This window comes from Amphibalanus amphitrite, unplaced genomic scaffold (assembly GCF_019059575.1).
Source record: "Amphibalanus amphitrite isolate SeventyFive unplaced genomic scaffold, NRLGWU_Aamphi_draft 001462F_arrow, whole genome shotgun sequence".
NCBI lineage: Eukaryota > Metazoa > Arthropoda > Thecostraca > Balanomorpha > Balanidae > Amphibalanus > Amphibalanus amphitrite.
The window spans coordinates 38,838-58,101 of record NW_024882955.1 but is presented as its reverse complement, the minus strand read 5'-3'; the positions used below and the strand labels follow the sequence as shown (position 1 = coordinate 58,101).

Genomic DNA, 19,264 nt, shown 5'->3' with positions numbered 1-19,264 from the left:
TTTTTATGAGGTGAGGTCACTTCAAGTGACCTGGTGACCTGACCTTGAATGACCTTGGTCTGAAATTTTCACAAAATGTGTAGAATTGATGTATGATACGGTGTACCAAAAACGGCGGCGCTCCGCGCCGCCGTTTTTGAGATATTCGCGAAAAACCACAAGGGGGGTGTTCAAACACCCCCCAGCAGGGCGCGGGTTAAGGATGTCACTATTGCGAAACGCCAAACAATAGTTTACGGGGAGGACGTAGGTACTTCACGCATTCTTTGCAAGGCCCGATGCTTTAGTTTTGCTGCTGGACCTTGCGTGATGTCATAATGACGCAACGTCATTCATGACGTCACTAACGCTGATTGAGTCGAGAGTTTTTCGTTAGTAGATTCCAAACAAAATGACGACATTGAGGGGAAGGACATCAATGTACTCAGAATGAGCTGTCGAATCGACAGATACTTTTGCTGTAGGTAGGTATTATCTCAATCGACCAGTTTCGTGACCCGAAATACTTTGTCAGATACCGATATGACGGTTCTGCGACAATTTAGGGGGTTTATTGACCGAAAATTGAATCCGTGCCTCAAGGCATTTGACCTGACCTCGGTGGTCACCGGTTGGCCGTAATGATAAAACTTTATTTGGAACAGGTCAGCAAGATATTTTCCTCAGGTCGAGGCCACAAAAAAAAAACGCTGAGGTCAAGAAGCTGGTCAAATGAGGCCATTTCAGCCGTTTTCACGACGGATATCAGACGAATCTAGCCAAATCTTTTACTGCAGCTATTTTCATAACGTAATTTTATTCTAATGTTTGAGTAAAAAGTAACGACTGATAATTTGATAAATAAGGTCAATGAGCAACTAGCGCAAACTAAGCTAAAATCAATTAAGAATTAACTATGAACCAAATTTGACCGAATCCCATCAAATATCAGTAAATGTGTGTCAGATAGCCCGCGCCCCGCTGGGGTCTGCTGAGCAACGCGCCCTGCTGAGGGGGGGGGGGGCAATTTGCCCTCCTAAGATCTCGAGAACCACGCAACATAGTGACAAGCAGCAAACGGTGTTGGATAGTCCCAACAGGGAACTACCTTGTAACCCAATTTCGTTGACCTAGGTCAAACCGATGACGTCACAGGTCAGGTCAAATGTCGAATTTTCACCGCTTACAGGCATTTCAAGAAATGCGTTGTAAAATCGAGTAAAATGCATTTCATTGAAAATCATCGATTAGGAAGTGTTCGTCAAACACATATTTTGCTATTTGAGGTCACTGATACCAGGTCAGGTCACAGAGGTCAGGTCACTGAGGGTCACAATATGAAAATATCATGTGATGCATGTTTTATGGTCCATTTTATATGCCAAATACGATTATGTGGGTCACGCAGCCTTTGGGGTCAGTTAAGATTATGTTCCAGTGAAGGTCAGGTCAAGGTCAGGTCAAATTAGGTCAAATTTCAAAGTTGATATTTTTGCATAAAATGGGTACCGTAAAGTGGGGCTATTTGAGACAGTACGTCAGTGGCTTAGTAAAATTGCTGTAAAATTAAAACCGTTTGATATTTTTAATCAATTTTTGCTCAAGCGGATGTGGAATTGAACAATGAATTCCATGGATAGGTTTTTTTTTAATTTTGATTTTTCTTTTAAAGAAATTCGGCATTGAATGAGAAATACAGAAAAACCACAATTTAAGTTATACGAAAAGCACCCCTACCTGCAGCTTAACATGGTTGAAGCTTTAAAAACTTTGCAACCGAATCTATCGTAACTATCGTTTTACTTATGGGCTAATCACATTTTACATGAAGACATTATATATTACTAGCGGTAGTGACAATTGTGTAACCCGATGTCTCAGAATCCCGATGATACCCACCTCGTCAAACCCAGGGGGTACGCTGCGGCTGTTAAGCATTACGAAAAATGGTGACAGACGTTTGTGGAGGATTGTCGACGAACTCTTGTTCCGCGAGCAGTACTTACACGCTAGCGGAAAATTCACCAATCAGCGCTCGGCAGTACTCGACGCTGATTGGTCCGACGCACGTGACGAAATTGCGGGGGACCGCAGTTATTCTGTATGGACCCGAATAGGCTTTTGGATTTCGGAGGGGTTTCTTTAAGATTATATGCTGTTTCGAGCTGTTTTCGAGTTGAAATATATTTCTTATGACTGTTAGCTATATAATGGCACCATAAAATCATGATTTTAATAAATATTACCGATGTAATATCGGCCGAAAAGACATGAGGAGTAATGCTCGCTTGTAAATAGCATTTGGCCAGCCGGCAACTGTCGAGAGGGCTATACATATTTTAGAGTGTTTGATTAGGTCAGGTCAGGCTAGGTTTGCTTTAGGATAAGTTAGGTTACAAACAAGCAACTCCGGGCAGCGCCTCTCCTTGGTTGCTAAAACGAAGCAAGCGAGTGCGGATATTACGAATTTACGAAGTCCAAAAGACAGCTACATAAACGTCGGCCCATTCTGGATTTTTTCATATGATACAGCTTATGTATAAGAGAATAAAATGTATAGAAATAAGCAAAATCGAAGGGTACTCATTTTTCTCAAATTTAAAATTTGATATTTGATTTTTAATTAAGTTCACTAGCTAGTTAAGGACGTCATCACGTTAATCCTCAAATTAAAGCCTGGTCCATTTCCTACATTTCAAACATTAACCCTCGCCCGCACATGCCATTTTCCCATCCTAGAACGCACATGGGGGGGGGTGGTTGCCACCCCCCCCGCGCCATTTCGTTCCTGTTGGAGATAGAGCTTAGCGGTAAAGACCAAAAAGATTCTTTGGGAAGAGACGAATCCAATGATACCCAGTTTTACCTTCTCAGGTCAGTCATTGACCTTCCAGGTCAGGTCAAACTAAAAAATGTTGCTGTTTTGGGTCACCGTTGGATATCAAGTGTGCTGCTTATCAAATACCGATGGCGATGCTGTTTTCTGGTGCCAAGCCAGCTAGAACCTCTTTGTCACACTACCCGACCAGAATTTTGCTGCTGAGGTCATTTCAGGTCAAGTTAGGTCAAGGTCAATTATATGTGTTTGTATGTCTGTGTGTGTCTGTGTGTATACTGATGTGTGCACCGATTGTTTTTGGGTCCATATTACATGAAATAATGATCTGAGAAGCTTTTACCAAAAATGCAGCCAAAAAAACTTCAAAAAAGTAAATTCAGCTTGCCTAAAACGCAATTATCTTAGATGACCTAGGTTGACCTTGACCCTGACCTTGACCCCTGTACATCATCGAACAACATGTTCCATGATAGGTGGGAGGTAAGACTGGCAAAAAAGGCCGAAATCAGGGTGTCAAAAGCTCATAAGGCCCACGGCAAACGCAATATGTTGAGAATTGGCCATTTGGGTCATGACATGACCTGACAAACAAGGTCATATCTCCGAAACCAAAAATCACAGAAACTTGAAATTTTCAGTGGACATCAAGAAAGGATAGAGGAGCAGCTATACGAAAAATCAGCCTTCTAGCTCTAAAAATGTTGAGTGCAGAGCAGAAAGACTACCTGGGGGGGGGGGTGGCAACCACCCCCCCCATGTGCGGGCGAGGGTTAATGCAATGCGACATGTCTAAAACTTTTTAAGTTATGACACTTTAAAGGAAGGGTGCCACCTTTTGGACACAACGCAGTTTTTACAAGATTAGCCTCACATGAACCTAAAAACCGGCTTCACTTACCTATGCTCGAGACGGTCAGCATTGAATCCGCACGTGAAGTTATCATTTGCGAGTTTTGCTGCCAGCATTCGGGCAGGCAAAAATCTTCAGCACTATTTCCTCGTCGTGTTAAGGGTATTTTATAAAACATGAAATCAGCAAAGGTATGTATAAAAGTTATACTTTTGAAGCATGTTTTATCATTTTGAAAGGGTATATTTTTTCTTTATGGTATACACTTAAGTTTTAAAATTTTAATTGGGAAGTTTTTCTAGTAAGTTGCATGAAGGGTGAAGGGTTCCATAGATCTCTTAAGCATTGTAAAGGAAAAACCTTTACTCGACTTATTTGATGTTCTTTTGACGTATCTTACTTAGTTCAACTTACTTACTACAACTTAGTTCAAATCATGTTATCTTCTTCCTTTTTATTTGTTCATCTTTTTGTCTCAGTTGCGCCATCAATGCAAATGGCAGAATGATATGTTGCCATGACAACAGGATATGCCAGCCGTCCTAGCTGCCACATCAAACGACCTTGAGTTGTAGTGGTGATATAAACAACGATCTTTTTTTTTGGCCAATGTATTAAATGCAATGGTTCGGTTTTTTGTATATTGTGGACGCGCTAACCACGTCTAAAAATTCAAATAAGTAAAATAGATTCATAGAACAAAAATTTCGGAAGGTGGCACCCTTCCTTTAAAGATGATAATGTGCCTTGCCTGAGTCCACATTTGATGACGTGTGTCTCGGAAATGTGACGTCATATCTTGACAGAAAATTGGCTCCTTTCTTTTTACATGTAGATGAAAAGTTTCACAAAGTTTCAGAAAAATCGGAGGAGGTGAGGTTCAAAATGGTCATTTTTTGTCCCACTTTTGTGGAATGCCCCGTACACGGCGCGCACCCCGGCTGGGCTGGGGACTGGGGAGGGCCGGTCGAGGCGGCGGCGTCCGACCGACACGTTATTGCGGCCGGCTCGGCGCGGCGGCGACACCTGGGCCGCGCCGCGGCAGCAAACACGCACTGCAGCCGGCCGCTAACCTGGCGATATTAAACGTGCAGCTCGGCTAGACGCGGGCGCGTCCAGACGCGGCTGATGAAAGCCGGCCGAGTGGCCGGGCGCGCTCAGTTCTCTATATACCGTGGGCGCGCTATTCATCGACGACGGGGCGACACGGCGCAATGCGAACATATTGATCGGACCAATCGCCGTCGTCAGTGCATCCGCGGTGCCAGGATCATCGCTCTATATTTCCAGCTGAAAGCAATCGCTGCACGTGGCTTAACTGTCTTCATACGGGCAAAGCAAGTCATAAACGTCACTGGCGCTGTCAGCTTTATCACAATAAGCGTCGCACTGACCGGTTTAGTGCACCCAAATCGATGCAATCCATTGGCGCCGCGCGAGGACCTGTTTTACCTCCCCCGTCACATCCGTTTGCTCGAAATGGCGCAGGTGCACAGAAGTTTCTTTTTTTTCGGAACAGTACGACCTCCAGACGTGCCCCCTTAGAGCTAAGCGAGGTTCTATCAAATGTGACACATTGAATAGTCGAGCTTCGACTCACATTTCTTGCGTAAAATCTATGAAATCCTAAATAATCCGCCGTCGCCCACGCCACAGTGTGCTACGTAGTGCCCTTGTCGTGTTTATTGCGGCGGCGTGCGTCAACCTACCGAGGCGAAATTTTGAAGATGTATGGGTCGCATTAACACGTATATTTTTTCCGCTTCCCCTTCGAGCTGCCAGCAAACATAGAGACTGTATCGTGAATTTGATAGATTCGCGATCGTCAGTGGACCACATCCAAACTCCGCGCGAGCTGGTGCACTAAATTCTTGTAATGTGAAATATTTTGTTGACCATAAAAGTGGAAATTTAGGAAATTCACGAATAGCAAGAAATTGGCGCACTGTAGTGAGTACTTTAATTGTTTTATTCGGCTCTTTTTATATTTTCTTTGTATATAATTGGTTCGTGAATTGAGCTGATAATTTCTCCGCGAGATATCTTCTTATGCGTTTTATGTGACTCATCGGGTTTACCTATGTTTCAGGACGAAACTTTTGTTCACAAGAAATCGATAATACATGAAAATTTAACGAAGTTCTACGTCTCAGTGTATTCACTTAACATTTCGTCTACAAGCTATTAAGAACAATGATTGAAAATTACTTGAATATTTGAATTTACTTTGCTTGATTACTAGAAATTTCTTGAAACTTGAAACAATGAAGGCAAATGAAGACATTATTATGGAACCGATTGGAAAGACGAAACGAGCTCGAGCCAGCGCAAAAAGTAAGTTCTCGAGAAAATGCAACGCTTTTAAAGAGTTAAGCCATCACCAGCAACCCTTCGCAGTGTTAAAGGATAAATTCGATGACATTCGCGCTAGCTTTCAAGAATTAGATAAGACGAACGATCGACTCATCGAAACGATTAACGAATACGCATCGCACGGTGTTCTCGACAGCCTATTGCAGGAATGTGACGAGTATATGAAAGTAGTAGAATCGACTTTGGACGAAATTCGAGCAATTCACGCCTCTCATGTCTCAGAAAATTCCTCTTCTTCAAGGCAAATTCAAGTAAAGGCTCTAGATGCTCCTCGGTTTACGGGCGACATTCGAGAGTACGCAAATTTCAAACACGATTTCAAGAGACTTATGGAACCTGCGTATGGTAAAGACGCTTATGCCCTTCGATCTTGTTTGTTAGGATCGGCTTTGCAGACCGTAAAGGGAGTTGCCGATGATTATGACCAAATGTTTCAAAGATTAGACAATGTCTTTGGAAATCCTCGGAAGTTCGTGGATTCTATTATATACGACATCACGTCGATAAAACCGGTTCAAGAGGGTGACACAAAGAAGTTCGTTAGGATGGTCGACACAATCGAAAGATGTTGGCTCGATTTGAAACGTACAAATTTAACCGAAGAGATGGATACTATCGCAATGATCAGTATGGTCGAAAAACTGTTGCCGCCCACCCAAAAACGGGAATGGATTTTGTTAGTGGATTCAACTGATGTATCAAATGGTATGTTTGAACGCCTTCTAAATTATCTTCTTCGAGAAAAACGAGTCATAGAATATACCGAACAAGACATCCGAACCGAAAAAGCGAGAAATGTTCATCACACTTTAGCAAATCCGACCCAAGAAACGTCATCATCAAACATAAAGCAAGAAGTTGTAAATTATGCGTCGGGTAGCACTCAAAATCATCGATCTCCGGAATCTCGATCGTGGTGCTGGATTCATAAGACGCCCAGCCACTCAGTGGAATTTTGTGCAAAATTCCTAGAAATGTCGGTGGCAGAACGGTCTGAAGTTGCAAAGCAAGCAGGAGCATGTTTTAAGTGTCTGAAAACTAGCAGACACATCGCCAAAAATTGTCTGAATTCTAGCCAATGTACGGTATTCGAGGAAGGCCAAATTTGTGGTAAACGACATCATCCATTATTTCATCGAAAATTATATTCAGATACGGCTGTAAATCAAAACAACGAAGTACACAATGTCCTCGGCAATGAAGATCGTCCTATCTTGGCAGTCAACGCGATCCAATGTAAAAATCAGCGCATCAATGTCACGTGGGACTCGGGTGCCAGTGTTTCACTCATTACTCGTCGTGCGACCCAAAGACTGGGGATAAAGGGTAAAAGTACAACACTTTCTATAGTAAAAGTTGGAGATGACCACACGTCTCTCGACAGCAAAAAAGTAGATGTTCCGCTAGAAGACCTGAAAGGGAAAATTTGGACAGTTCCAGCATACGAAATTGATGAGATTACCGCAAATTTAAATCAGCTCGACGCAAAACAAATTCAAAGTCACTTTCCAGAGATTGACGCATCGGTAATCGCGAAACCTAAAGGCAAGATCGACATGCTAATAGGCGTGGACTCTTGTGCCATCATGCCTACAGTCGTAAGAACCGTCGGGAATAGCCAACTCCTTGAAAATCAATTTGGGTTATGCGTCAGAGGCTCTTTTGAAAGGAAAAACGAAGATAGACGAGCGACATGTGCAATAAGATCTGACCCCGACGAAACTAACGTCAAGACGCCACTTCATATGAACATAGAAGAACTAGGATCAACGGAAAAGGAACTGACAAAAGACAAAGGACAAAAACCCGACCACGAAAAGATAGATGGCGACCTACCAGATTGCACGAACGGTTTGCACCACAATCTCCCGCGACCTCGTGAATACCCGGTTACCGCTGACATCCTTAAAATTCACAAGTCAACACATCTCCGAAACTGTGGCGACCAACATACACATCAATATCTGAAACGAACCGAAACACGAACCGACATCGACTTTGAAGAAAACCGAGCCAACGCCGACCGCTACGCCCTCACAACATTTCGCTCACGAAACCGACTCAATGGTGTAGTCAGCCTTACAATTATAGACAAGTGCAAAAAACGAAATTCCGAAGAAAACTGCTATGTTGATTGTTTAATGAAAGCAATAACACGGGGAAGACATGATGCGACCAATATCGGCATAGAGACACAATATATTTCGATAGAAATAAACTGCAAGATCAAGGACTGTACAGTAATTGGACTATTTGGATCGAACACAAACGCAAAGGTGCCAAATTTGATACGAAAACGACTGCTTGCGATGACATGCGAAGCAAAACCGAACAGTTATAGACTCGATACGAAAATGCATTTATTATGTAGACGACAAACCGAAAGAATCGAAGACCCGTCCAGCAGAAGTAGCACGAGGAGTATTACGACTCGGAGGCCCAAGACACGATCAGCTGACAACGAATACTGGAGGAGATCGAACATCGTGATCAAATGGATAATAAATCGTCTCATCTCACTCTTGAAATTCGTGAACCAATCGGACACTGGCGGGGGGAGTGTATCGTGAATTTGATAGATTCGCGATCGTCAGTGGACCACATCCAAACTCCGCGCGAGCTGGTGCACTAAATTCTTGTAATGTGAAATATTTTGTTGACCATAAAAGTGGAAATTTAGGAAATTCACGATTAGCAAGAAATTGGCGCACTGTAGTGAGTACTTTGTTTTATTCGGCTCTTTTTATATTTTCTTTGTATATAATTGGTTCGTGAATTGAGCTGATAATTTCTCCGCGAGATATCTTCTTATGCGTTTTATGTGACTCATCGGGTTTACCTATGTTTCAGGACGAAACTTTTGTTCACAAGAAATCGATAATACATGAAAATTTAACGAAGTTCTACGTCTCAGTGTATTCACTTAACAGAGACAATTAGCTATGCTATGCGTAACCAATCTCAGCGCAAACCTCACAACCAAGTCCCTCCAGGAAAACACTGTAGCTGTACAAAAAGGGGCTATTGGTATATTCAGCCCAAATGAACACGACACAAACATACTAGCAAGTATACATGTCTCAACCGAGACTGCCCTGCCAACGGGCCGCCACCCCTCCCCCCGCGCGGCGCAATGGTGTCCCCACCCAAACTAGAAACCCTGTCGTGTGTGTCCTCCCCCGGAAAAAGTCCTAACTAGAAAAAAACCGGGGGACCTAGCTGGGGAAAAACCACATTTTGTGGAAAAAACCCATCTTTATTTAAGAGTGTGGTGCGTGTAAAAAAAAAAAAATCCAAAAATGGTGGTGGGTGGGTGGGAAACGCAAAAACATTTCAGAGCGAGAACACTGCTGACTTGCGTCAGACCGGACGGCTTAGAGCAGAGTGACCGCGCAAATGCACTCGAACCCCGCGCCGTCACCGTCACGTGACACAAGTCGCTCCACCAATCAGAGGAGGCCGCCGCCTTAGCGGCCTTGCCGCCCGGGGGCGCAGGCGGCCGCTCGCCTGCCGCCAAACGCTGCTCGCCGAGGCCGGCCCGGCTCCGGGGCCGCCCCAGAGAAGACGCTCGTAGTATCGCGGAAAAACCGGTTATATCTTGTCATATATAACCGGGCGTATTTTCCGCTTCCCCTTCGAGCTGCCAGCAAACATAGAGACAATTAGCTATGCTATGCGTAACCAATCTCAGCGCAAACCTCACAACCAAGTCCCTCCAGGAAAACACTGTAGCTGTACAAAAAGGGGCTATTGGTATATTCAGCCCAAATGAACACGACACAAACACACTAGCAAGTATACAAGTCTCAACCGAGACTGCCCTGCCAACGGGCCGCCACCCCTCCCCCCGCGCGGCGCAATGGTGTCCCCACCCATTCAATACATCCACCCAGACACCAATGCGCCATAATAAAACACCCCCTTCCCGAGACCAGCAGACCGAGTGGGGGATACAAATTAACACAAAAGACCTACAGTCGCCGCCAGGGTCGAGACCAGTGACGGAACCCACCCAAATACGTGCTTGGTTGAAGGTAGGTAATTATTTCCTCAACCTGGCCCGAAGCTTACCAGAAACGCCACGATCCCTTAAACCTGCCAACATGAATGTGAGCGATACAGCGGTCACCAATGAAGAACCATATTACGGCATTTATACCGAAGCCCTCACATGACTAACAACCAGAAGATTAGCCACTACTGCGATGATAGCCTCCACCAAGTAAAGGCCCTCGATATACCCGCCGAAAAAAACAACCATCCATGAGTTCTAAGGCATCTGACAACGGAAGCTGTATTTTCCTTTACATTGAACCCTATGCACATGCCTATCAGCGCGACCATTAATTTTCCCAGAACTTTGGAAGGGGTTAGAACAGTATCAAGGAAGGGCGTTGACAGCCGCCCAGCAAAAAAGGGGAGGGCTCTCAGCCCGCTCCAGGAATCAGGCTGTTGTAGGAGGGGACGCCTGCGGGCAGACTAGCGAGCTGCCCAGAGGCCGTGTAGAAGGGACACCCCCGGGCAGACTAGCGGGCTGCCCCGAGGCCGTTGTAGAAGAGGGGACACCCCTGGGCAGACTAGCGAGCTGCCCCGGGGTCGTAGAAGGGGACCCCCCCGGGCAGACTAGCGAGCTGCTCCGGGGTCGTTGTAGAAGGGGACACCCTGGGGCAGACTAGCGAGCTGCCCCGAGGCCGTTGTAGAAGGGGGCACCCCGGGCAGACTAGCGAGCTGCCCCGGGGTCGTTGTAGAAGGGGACACCCTGGGGCAGACTAGCGAGCTGCCCCGGGGTCGTTGTAGAAGGGGACACCCAGGGGCAGACTAGCGAGCTGCCCCGAGGCCGTTGTAGAAGGGGGCACCCCGGGCAGACTAGCGAGCTGGCCCGAGGCCGTTGTAGAAGGGGGCACCCCGGGCAGACTAGCGAGCTGGCCCGAGGCCGTTGTAGAAGGGGGCACCCCCGGGCAGACTAGCGAGCTGCCCCGGGGTCGTTGTAGAAGGGGACACCCCCCCCCGGGCAGACTAGCGAGCTGCCCCGGGGTCGTTGTAGAAGGGGACACCCCCGGGCAGACTAGCGAGCTGCCCCGGGGTCGTTGTAGAAGGGGACACCCCCGGGCAGACTAGTGAGCTGCCCAGGGGTCGTTGTAGAAGGGGACACCCCCCGGGCAGACTAGCTAGCTGCCACGGGGTTGTTGTAGAAGGGGACACCCCCGGGCAGACTAGCGAGCTTCACCCAGGACTTGCAGAATTGGGCATCCCAAGATTCTCCGAATGTCTAGGGCAATTACCTGACCTGAATACCAAAAATACCCGCTTTTGAAATCTGATAGTATCCGCATCACCCGCCACGGGCAACAAGCTTGCCTTTCCGCGAAGCTCCGGATTGATCAGGGACCAAATGACCGGCATACAGACAACCCCTACGCTGTAAACAGGCCAATATGGGTATAAAGGTTGCCGTTGCTTCCTAGCTCGACACGTTTAGGAGGAGCTTACTGCCTCCAAACGCCGAGCTGGCTCAATGTCACCCATAGAAGGTACAGTAACTCACCCACCAACCACCATAGGCAGGTCCTGAGTGACGTCACTCAACACTGATGCTGGCGAGGGGTACTAGTGCCCCAAACTTTGCTGATTTAGGTGGGAAACGACATCCAAATGAAAATCATTTTTCACTCGCCTCCATTTTTTAATAGCCCATTTTCCACCCCCAATTTTACCAAGAAAAAGCATTTGCATGGATCGATAGCCATTTTACTTCCCATATACCAGCCTTGTATTAAATTTTGCTGTACATTCTTTTTCCACTCTTTTTAGGCCTTATCTGACCATCAATTTTGCACCCTTATCCCTTATTTGGTGAGTAATTTTCATAGACCCGGGAAACAGGTGGGCAGCGGGGGCGCTTGCCCCCCCCCCCCCACCTGAGAGCCGAGGGGACGGCGCCCCCTCAACATTGAGGCAGCGAGAAAGGATCTTTCCTCCCTTTTCCGGACTTCCTTTTGTTTCCTTTATACATCTAAACATCAACACACGGCATTTTCCTAGCCATCTGAATGGTTTCTGCTGTTACAGTATCGATTTGACATCTGCCGTTGCCATCCCGCTTTTGTTTGGGCCTGGCCTTGGCCATAAGTTTGGCAGGCCAGCTTTTATACTGGACCATTTTGAGTCAACCTTGAGAAATACCTAACGTACAACGCACAGTGGCCCTTTTTCAGAATTAGCACGCATTAATTCCCACATTACCTGAAAGTGGTGCAAGACATCACCACGTGATCAAGGAAGTATTCCCTGCCAATGCAAAGAGAAGAAAAGAAACGAACTGCCCAAGGAGATTCGGCCCAACAGCAACAGGCCGCTCGGCCCAAGATTTGGCGCACGTTCGCACGGCTCGCCCGCCGGCCCAGGCCGCTCCGAACGCGAGTGTGGCGAGCCCGCCAGCCGACCGCGCTGCACTTGCACTGACCGCCAGGACGCCCCAGGGCGTCACGTGACCGCATCTACAGCTGTTGCCAGCCACCGTTAGTCGGCCCCGGCCGGGCAGCAACTAAGGTCAGCGCAACGCGAACAATACAAACACATAGGCGCTTTTGACGTTAGATCTTAAGCCGACCACGGGACTTGTGCGGCTTGGACATCAAACGCGACAAGAAATCGGACAGTTTCTCTTGGGCACAGCGTTATGCCTACATGACATTTCAATTAGCACATCTTATGGCAAAAGTCAAGCCACATTTAGGCGCACACCAGGTGACACCAGCTTCGAGCCAGGTCAATGAGCTTAGTCGTATCGAACAGGAGCCATAGCCGCTCGCGGACTGAACTGGCTCACCTTATCCACCGTAGAAGCAAAATGGCGCAAAATGGCGCGATGCCCTTTGGTGGACATGGTCAGAAGAGATCGGCGGTTCGAACGATGTATAATACGACATGTTCCAGAGTGTGCTACTTAACATAAAGCTTCATAAGTATGCCGTCATCTCCAGCTAATAATTGTCCTGTTATTGTGTCCACAATATTCGGCAAAAGTGGTCTATTTAAGTTTATACAATGAAAATAGTGGTTTCTAGGGCTTCTAGGTAAACTCAGCTTCACAGCCATGCCACTAATTTTTAATATTTTCTCATCGAAAGTCTTACAAATTGATGTTCATCTCACCCTACTTTTTGGGGTCCGCCGGTGGTGTCCGCACGCCTCTCGACAAACTTCGATTTTGCGGTCAGTTTTACCAAAGGTAATTATTTTTTAGGAGGTAAAAATGACACCATCGGATAGTTTGGAATGTTTTGCACACGATAAGCCTGCTTTTTGCTCAAAAGAAGAGAAAAAATATTTTGAATTTATGCGTGCTAATTCTGAAAAAGGGCCACTGTGCAACGGTGGTAAAATCGTTGCTACAGGTATAACACAGGTTACCCGCTCCGGGTGTAAGGGAGGGGTGTGGGGCAATGAGTGCACTTACGTGGCGTCCTTGGAAGGCCGGTATGGGATTAAAAGCTCAGCGACACTAAGGGCTTGTATGGTGTCTTCGGTTATCGTTAGCATTCTCAGAATCACCGGCGTAGGGCCCTCAGAGCCGCCGGTAAGGGGCCTTTAAAGGCACTGGTGTGGGAATGTCATGCAGGTGCCGGTGTGGGCGCTCAGAGGTGCCAGTATGATTCTCTCAGAGGCGCCGGTGAGGGTCCTTACAGGCGTTGCTGTGGGCCCTCATAGACGCTGGTGTGGAGCCGTTACAGACGGGTGTGGGGCCTGAGCTGGTGACGCGAACCCTCTACAAGCCGGCAGGGGGTCTCAGTGACCGGCAAGAGGCCCTTAGGCCAGCAGAAGAAGCTCTGTGGGGTCCTTAGAGACCGGCATGGTACTATCATACGCCGTGGGGCCCTGAGAGTCACCGGACCGGTGTGGGGCCCTCAGAAGTCACCAGTGGGTGACCTTTAGATGCGCAGGTATTGGGTAGGGTAGGGATTCGGGTCCTCGCTCCGAGTCGCCGATATAGGGCATTAATAGGCACTAGTGTAGGCACTCAGAGTTGGGGATGTGAAACCCTCAGAGACACCGGTGTGGGCCCTCATAGGCGCCGACTAGGGCCCCACAGTTGCCGTTATAGGGCCATCAGAAAAATAATTGTGGGACCATCACAGGCGGGAAATGCCCCTAGAACTGGGCCCTCATAGGCCGGTAAGAACTTTCAGAGGCCAGTAACGGGCCTTTGGAGACCACTGAGGGGCCCTTATAAAAGCCCAGAAGGCCCTCAGAATCCGGCGTGGGGCCCTTAAAGAGGTCTTAGTGTGGCAATTAGGGTCCATGAGGAGCTCTAACGAGCCCCATGGGGCCCTTCTATAATATATATGGCCATTGTTAACCCCCAGTGGTCAAATGGCGCCGCAGGGCCCCTCGGACCCGAGGCTCCCTTTGAACCCGATGGGGAGGTGGGGTACGCGTCCCCTTAGACCCCTAGCTACGCCACCGTTTCACATGCATCACGTCAGGTATTTTATATGCTCGCCCCCCCCCCCCCCACACCTTGAAAATCGTTCCCGGGCTCCTAGCAATTTTCCTTTGACACCCAAGCCAAAATACAATTTTGTGACACTGAGGGAACTCCCAGTCCTAACACATACTGACTTCCTTCATTTTAACCCGCGCCGTGCTGGGGGGGGGGGCGTTTTTACGCCCCCCCTCAGGTTTTTCGCGAATATCTCAAAAACGGCGGCGCGCAGCGCCGCCGTTTTTGGTACACGTGTTCCTACATCATTTCCGCACATGTTGTGAAAATTTCAGACCTAGGCCGTTCAAGGTCAGGTCACCAGGTCACGTCAAGTGACCTTACCTCAGAAAAAGTTCAAAGGCTCGCTATAGCTACACCGACTGAACGATCACTTTGAAACTTTCAGCGATTGATATGAGTAACAGTATGTATAAAATGTATATCTCGGATTTTTGATATCTGTGACCTAAGGTCAGGTCAATTTTGCGACCTCTCAATTATAAGTCAATGGGAGAAAATTGAAATGCGCCTCTTTTGGACGAATATCGTTCAAAACGCTCTCAAACATCGGTTCATAGGTAAACATGACACACTGAATAGGAAAAATGCACCAGTGACCCCTCTGTGTGCCCCTGAGGTCATCTCAGGTCATGATTGGTCGCCAGCAGTTTTTTGGCTATAACTTTTGATAGAGAGGTGCTAGAGCGGTGAAAACACGTCAGATGTGTTCAGCTCGACGATACGGATCGACTGATATGCAACATGACCCTTTTCGGTCAGGTCATGACCTTGACCTGAGGTCAAATTTTCAAAATGACCTTTCAAGGTCAACGAATAGTTCATTCGACGCGTCTCGACGAGAGGAACACGATGCTGGCAAAAGTAATGTCATGGCGCTTATGAGTCAAAAGTTATTGACGAAAAAACGTTTTTCGTAAAAACGGCTATTTTTGGAGTTTTTGCCCTCTGGAGGCTAAACCGTTGACCTGAGGTCAAATCTGAGAACATTACTCAGAAAGGTCTGTAAAAGGGCTATCGAATGCGCTTTTCCGCGGCGCTGTAGCTCTATCGGTTCCCGAGATAGCCGTTGGCAGTTTCCAAAATGTTGAAATAGTCAACATTTTACCTTTGGTGACCTCTGGTGACCTGACCTTTGACCTGACCCAAAAAATGACCGAAGTGTTTTCGTCCTTATTTTTGACGTTCTTTCGATTGCCGCTTACCGCGTGTCGCTACGTGGCCCAGGAGCCGAGTTAGACGGGGGGGCGTGAAAACGCCCCCCCCCCCCCCCAGCACTCGGCGGAAAGTTCAGGCCACCAGCACGGCGCGGGTTAACTATTAACCCGCGCCCTGCTGGGGGTCCTGGATTTCCACGCCCTGCTGGGGGGGGGGTGTTTGAACACCCCCCCTTGTAACTCGGCTCCTGGGCCACGTAGCGATACGCGGAAGGCGGCGTTCGAAAGAGCGTCAAAAATAATGACGAAATCACTTCGGTCAATTTTTTGGTCAGGTCAAAGGTCAGGTCACCAGAGGTCATTGAAGGCAAAATTTCGCCGATTTCCAGGTCGAATGTCGAAAACTTCCAAGAAGCCAACGCATAAATCGGGAACCAATAGAGCTGCAGCGCCGCGGAAAAGCGCATTCGATAGCCCTATTAACGCCCTTTCTGAGTAATTCTCTCAGATTTGACCTAACGTCAACGGTTTTGCCTGCAGGGGGTAAAAACTGCAAAAATAGCCGATTTTTTCGAAAACAGTTTTTCTGCAATAACTTTTGACCCAAGCCTTGTACGAGCTTACTTTTACCGGCATCGTATTCCTCTCGTCAAGACGCATCGAATGAACTATAACTTGACCTTGAAAGGTCAACTTAAAAATTTGACCTCAGGTCAAGGTCATGACCTGACCGGGAAGGGTCATGTTGCATATCAGTCGATCCGTATCGTCGAGCTGAACACATCTAAGGCGTTTTCATCGCTCTAGCATGCCTCTATCAAAAGTTATTTGCGAAAAACTGTTAGATACCATTCGTGACCTAAGATGACCTCAGGGCATAAACAAGGGTCACGGACACCATTTTCAAGTTCAGTGTGTCTAAACCACTTGTAATTCGGTGTTTGGGAGTGTTTATAATGTCTTTCCTCCAAAAGAGGCGCATTTCAATTTTCTCCCATTGACTTATAATGGGGAGGTCGCAAAATTGACCTGACCTTAGGTCATCGGTATCAAAATTCTGAGATATACATTTTGTACATGCTATTGCTCTTAGCAATCGCTGAAAGTTTCAAAGCGATCGGTCACTCGGTGTAGCTATGACAGATATTGAAAGTTTTTATGAGGTGAGGTCACTTCAAGTGACCTGGTGACCTGACCTTGAATGACCTTGGTCTGAAATTTTCACAACATGTGTAGAATTGATGTATGATAAGGTGTACCAAAAACGGCGGCGCTCCGCGCCGCCGTTTTTGAGATATTCGCGAAAAACCACAAGGGGGGGGGGTGTTCAAACACCCCCCCCCAGCAGGGCGCGGGTTAATGATAGTACGACCTGTATTGTTCAATGTTCATTCGCTGTTTTGCAGGAGAAAGGTCATCTCATATTTTATAGCGACAAGTAGAAATAATTTGCTAAGAAATAGACCGCTTTGAAGATAGTTACAGACGATTTAACAACCCTCAGCAGCAGCAGCAAACCAAGGTTGAAAACACGTCTAACGTTAGACTTGATATAGATTTCATTGTTTATCTTCGGGCTTCGCCTAACGATTTTATCACAATTTTATATACTATCATAGTATCTTACTTTCCACCAGCATTGCCCTCATGTCCCTATTGGTGGAACCAAACATCCTCTCAAAAATGCCGATATCGCCCCTGCCCAAGCGTTCACAATCCACCCTATCGAGTCCCCTAGAACCTCCATTAACAGATATGTACCGGGCCCCGTACATGGAATAACGTACCTTTCAAAACCCCGGCCACCCTGGCCTATGCCTGACGATGTCCCGTAAGACCTGCTAGGCAGCACCACTGGAGCAAGATGAGCTGGGAGGGGTCGGAACTCCCTCAGCTGACACAGGAGCTGTGAAGGAATCCTTCAGCGGCCAGAGAAGACTCTGGCAAAGCGGGCCGGCCCCGCCGAGTGTGCCGATCCGTCGCCGTTCAGAGTCGGATGCCAAACACCAAGCCATGTAAGAAGAAAGAAAAAAACAGATTGCGTCACATAACCATTTTTAGCCGAAATCTCGTGTCAAAAGGGGCTATATATACCGGGGCCATTTATCTGACAATGCGTGTGATGACATATCGGCAGGATATGCATATTGCATACCAATATTACTATGATGATTGTCGTTTATGCATGCCTAGGCAATGCTCTATTGACCAACGACAAGAAAGGCACCCCAACCTGGCAAAAAAAAAAAAACTATTTACAAACGACACTACCATAAAAAACGTTACACAGTTAACTCGTACCTCAATGCAGAGTGAGAGTCACCCAATCATGGGCTATACCCTAAAATTGCATCCTAGAAAATGGCATGCCTACCTACTGCAGCCCTTAACCCGCGCCCTGCTGGGGGGGTGTTTGAACACCCCCCTTGCGGTTTTTCGCAAATATCTCAAAAACGGCGGCGCGTAGCGCCGCCGTTTTTGGTACACCTTATCATACATCAATTCTACACATGTTGTGAAAATTTCAGACCAAGGTCATTCAAGGTCAGGTCACCAGGTCACTTGAAGTGACCTCACCTCATAAAAAAGTTTCAATGTCTGTCATAGCTACACCGAGTGACCGATCGCTTTGAAACTTTCAGCGATTGCTAATAGCAATAGCATGTACAAAATGTATATCTCAGAATTTTGATATCGATGACCTAAGGTCAGGTCAATTTTGCGACCTCCCCATTATAAGTCAATGGGAGAAAATTGAAATGCGCCTCTTTTGGACGAAAGACATTATAAACACTCCCAAACACTGAATTACAAGTGGTTTAGACACACTGAACATGAAAATGGTGTCCGTGACCCCTGTTTATGCCCTGAGGTCATCTTAGGTCACGAATGGTATCTAACAGTTTTTCGCAAATAACTTTTGATAGAGGCATGCTAGAGCGATGAAAACGCCTTAGATGTGTTCAGCTCGACGATACGGATCGACTGATATGCAACATGACCCTTTCCGGTCAGGTCATGACCTTGACCTGAGGTCAAACTTTCAAGTTGACCTTTCAAGGTCAAGTTATAGTTCATTCGATGCGTCTTGACGAGAGGAACACGATGCCGGTAAAAGTAAGCTCGTACAAGGCTTGGGTGAAAAGTTATTGCAGAAAAGCTGTTTCCAAAAAAATCGGCTATTTTTGCAGTTTTTGCCCCCTGCAGGCAAAACCGTTGACGCTAGGTCAAATCTGAGAAAATTACACAGAAAGGGCGTTAATAGGGCTATCGAATGCGCTTTTCCGCGGCGCTGTAGCTCTATTGGTTCCCGAGTTATGCGTTGGCTTCTTGGAAATTGTCGACATTCGACCTGGAAATCGGCGAAATTTTGCCTTCAATGACCTCTGGTGACCTGACCTTTGACCTGACCAAAAAATTAACCAAAGTGATTTCCTCATTATTTTTGACGCTCTTTCGAACGCCGCCTTCCGCGTATCGCTACGTGGCCCAGGAGCCGAGTTAGAAGGGGGGGTGTTCAAACACCCCCCCCCCAGCAGGGCGTGGAAATCCAGGACCCCCAG

At 47.0% G+C, this 19,264-nt stretch overlaps 2 long non-coding RNA genes across 2 annotated transcripts; one reads left to right on the top strand and one right to left on the bottom strand.

The window, feature by feature from the left end:
* The first annotated feature begins 5,599 nt into the window (after window positions 1-5,599).
* LOC122373226 lies at window positions 5,600-8,941 on the top strand. The gene is made up of 2 exons (XR_006255008.1): window positions 5,600-6,002; window positions 8,892-8,941. It is a non-coding gene; the product is annotated as an uncharacterized LOC122373226 (long non-coding RNA).
* Window positions 8,942-9,774: 833 nt separating this feature from the next.
* Window positions 9,775-18,194, bottom strand: LOC122373225. Its single transcript, XR_006255007.1, has 2 exons — window positions 17,489-18,194; window positions 9,775-10,136 (listed from the first exon to the last, which is right to left on the bottom strand). It is a non-coding gene; the product is annotated as an uncharacterized LOC122373225 (long non-coding RNA).
* Window positions 18,195-19,264: the final 1,070 nt, after the last annotated feature.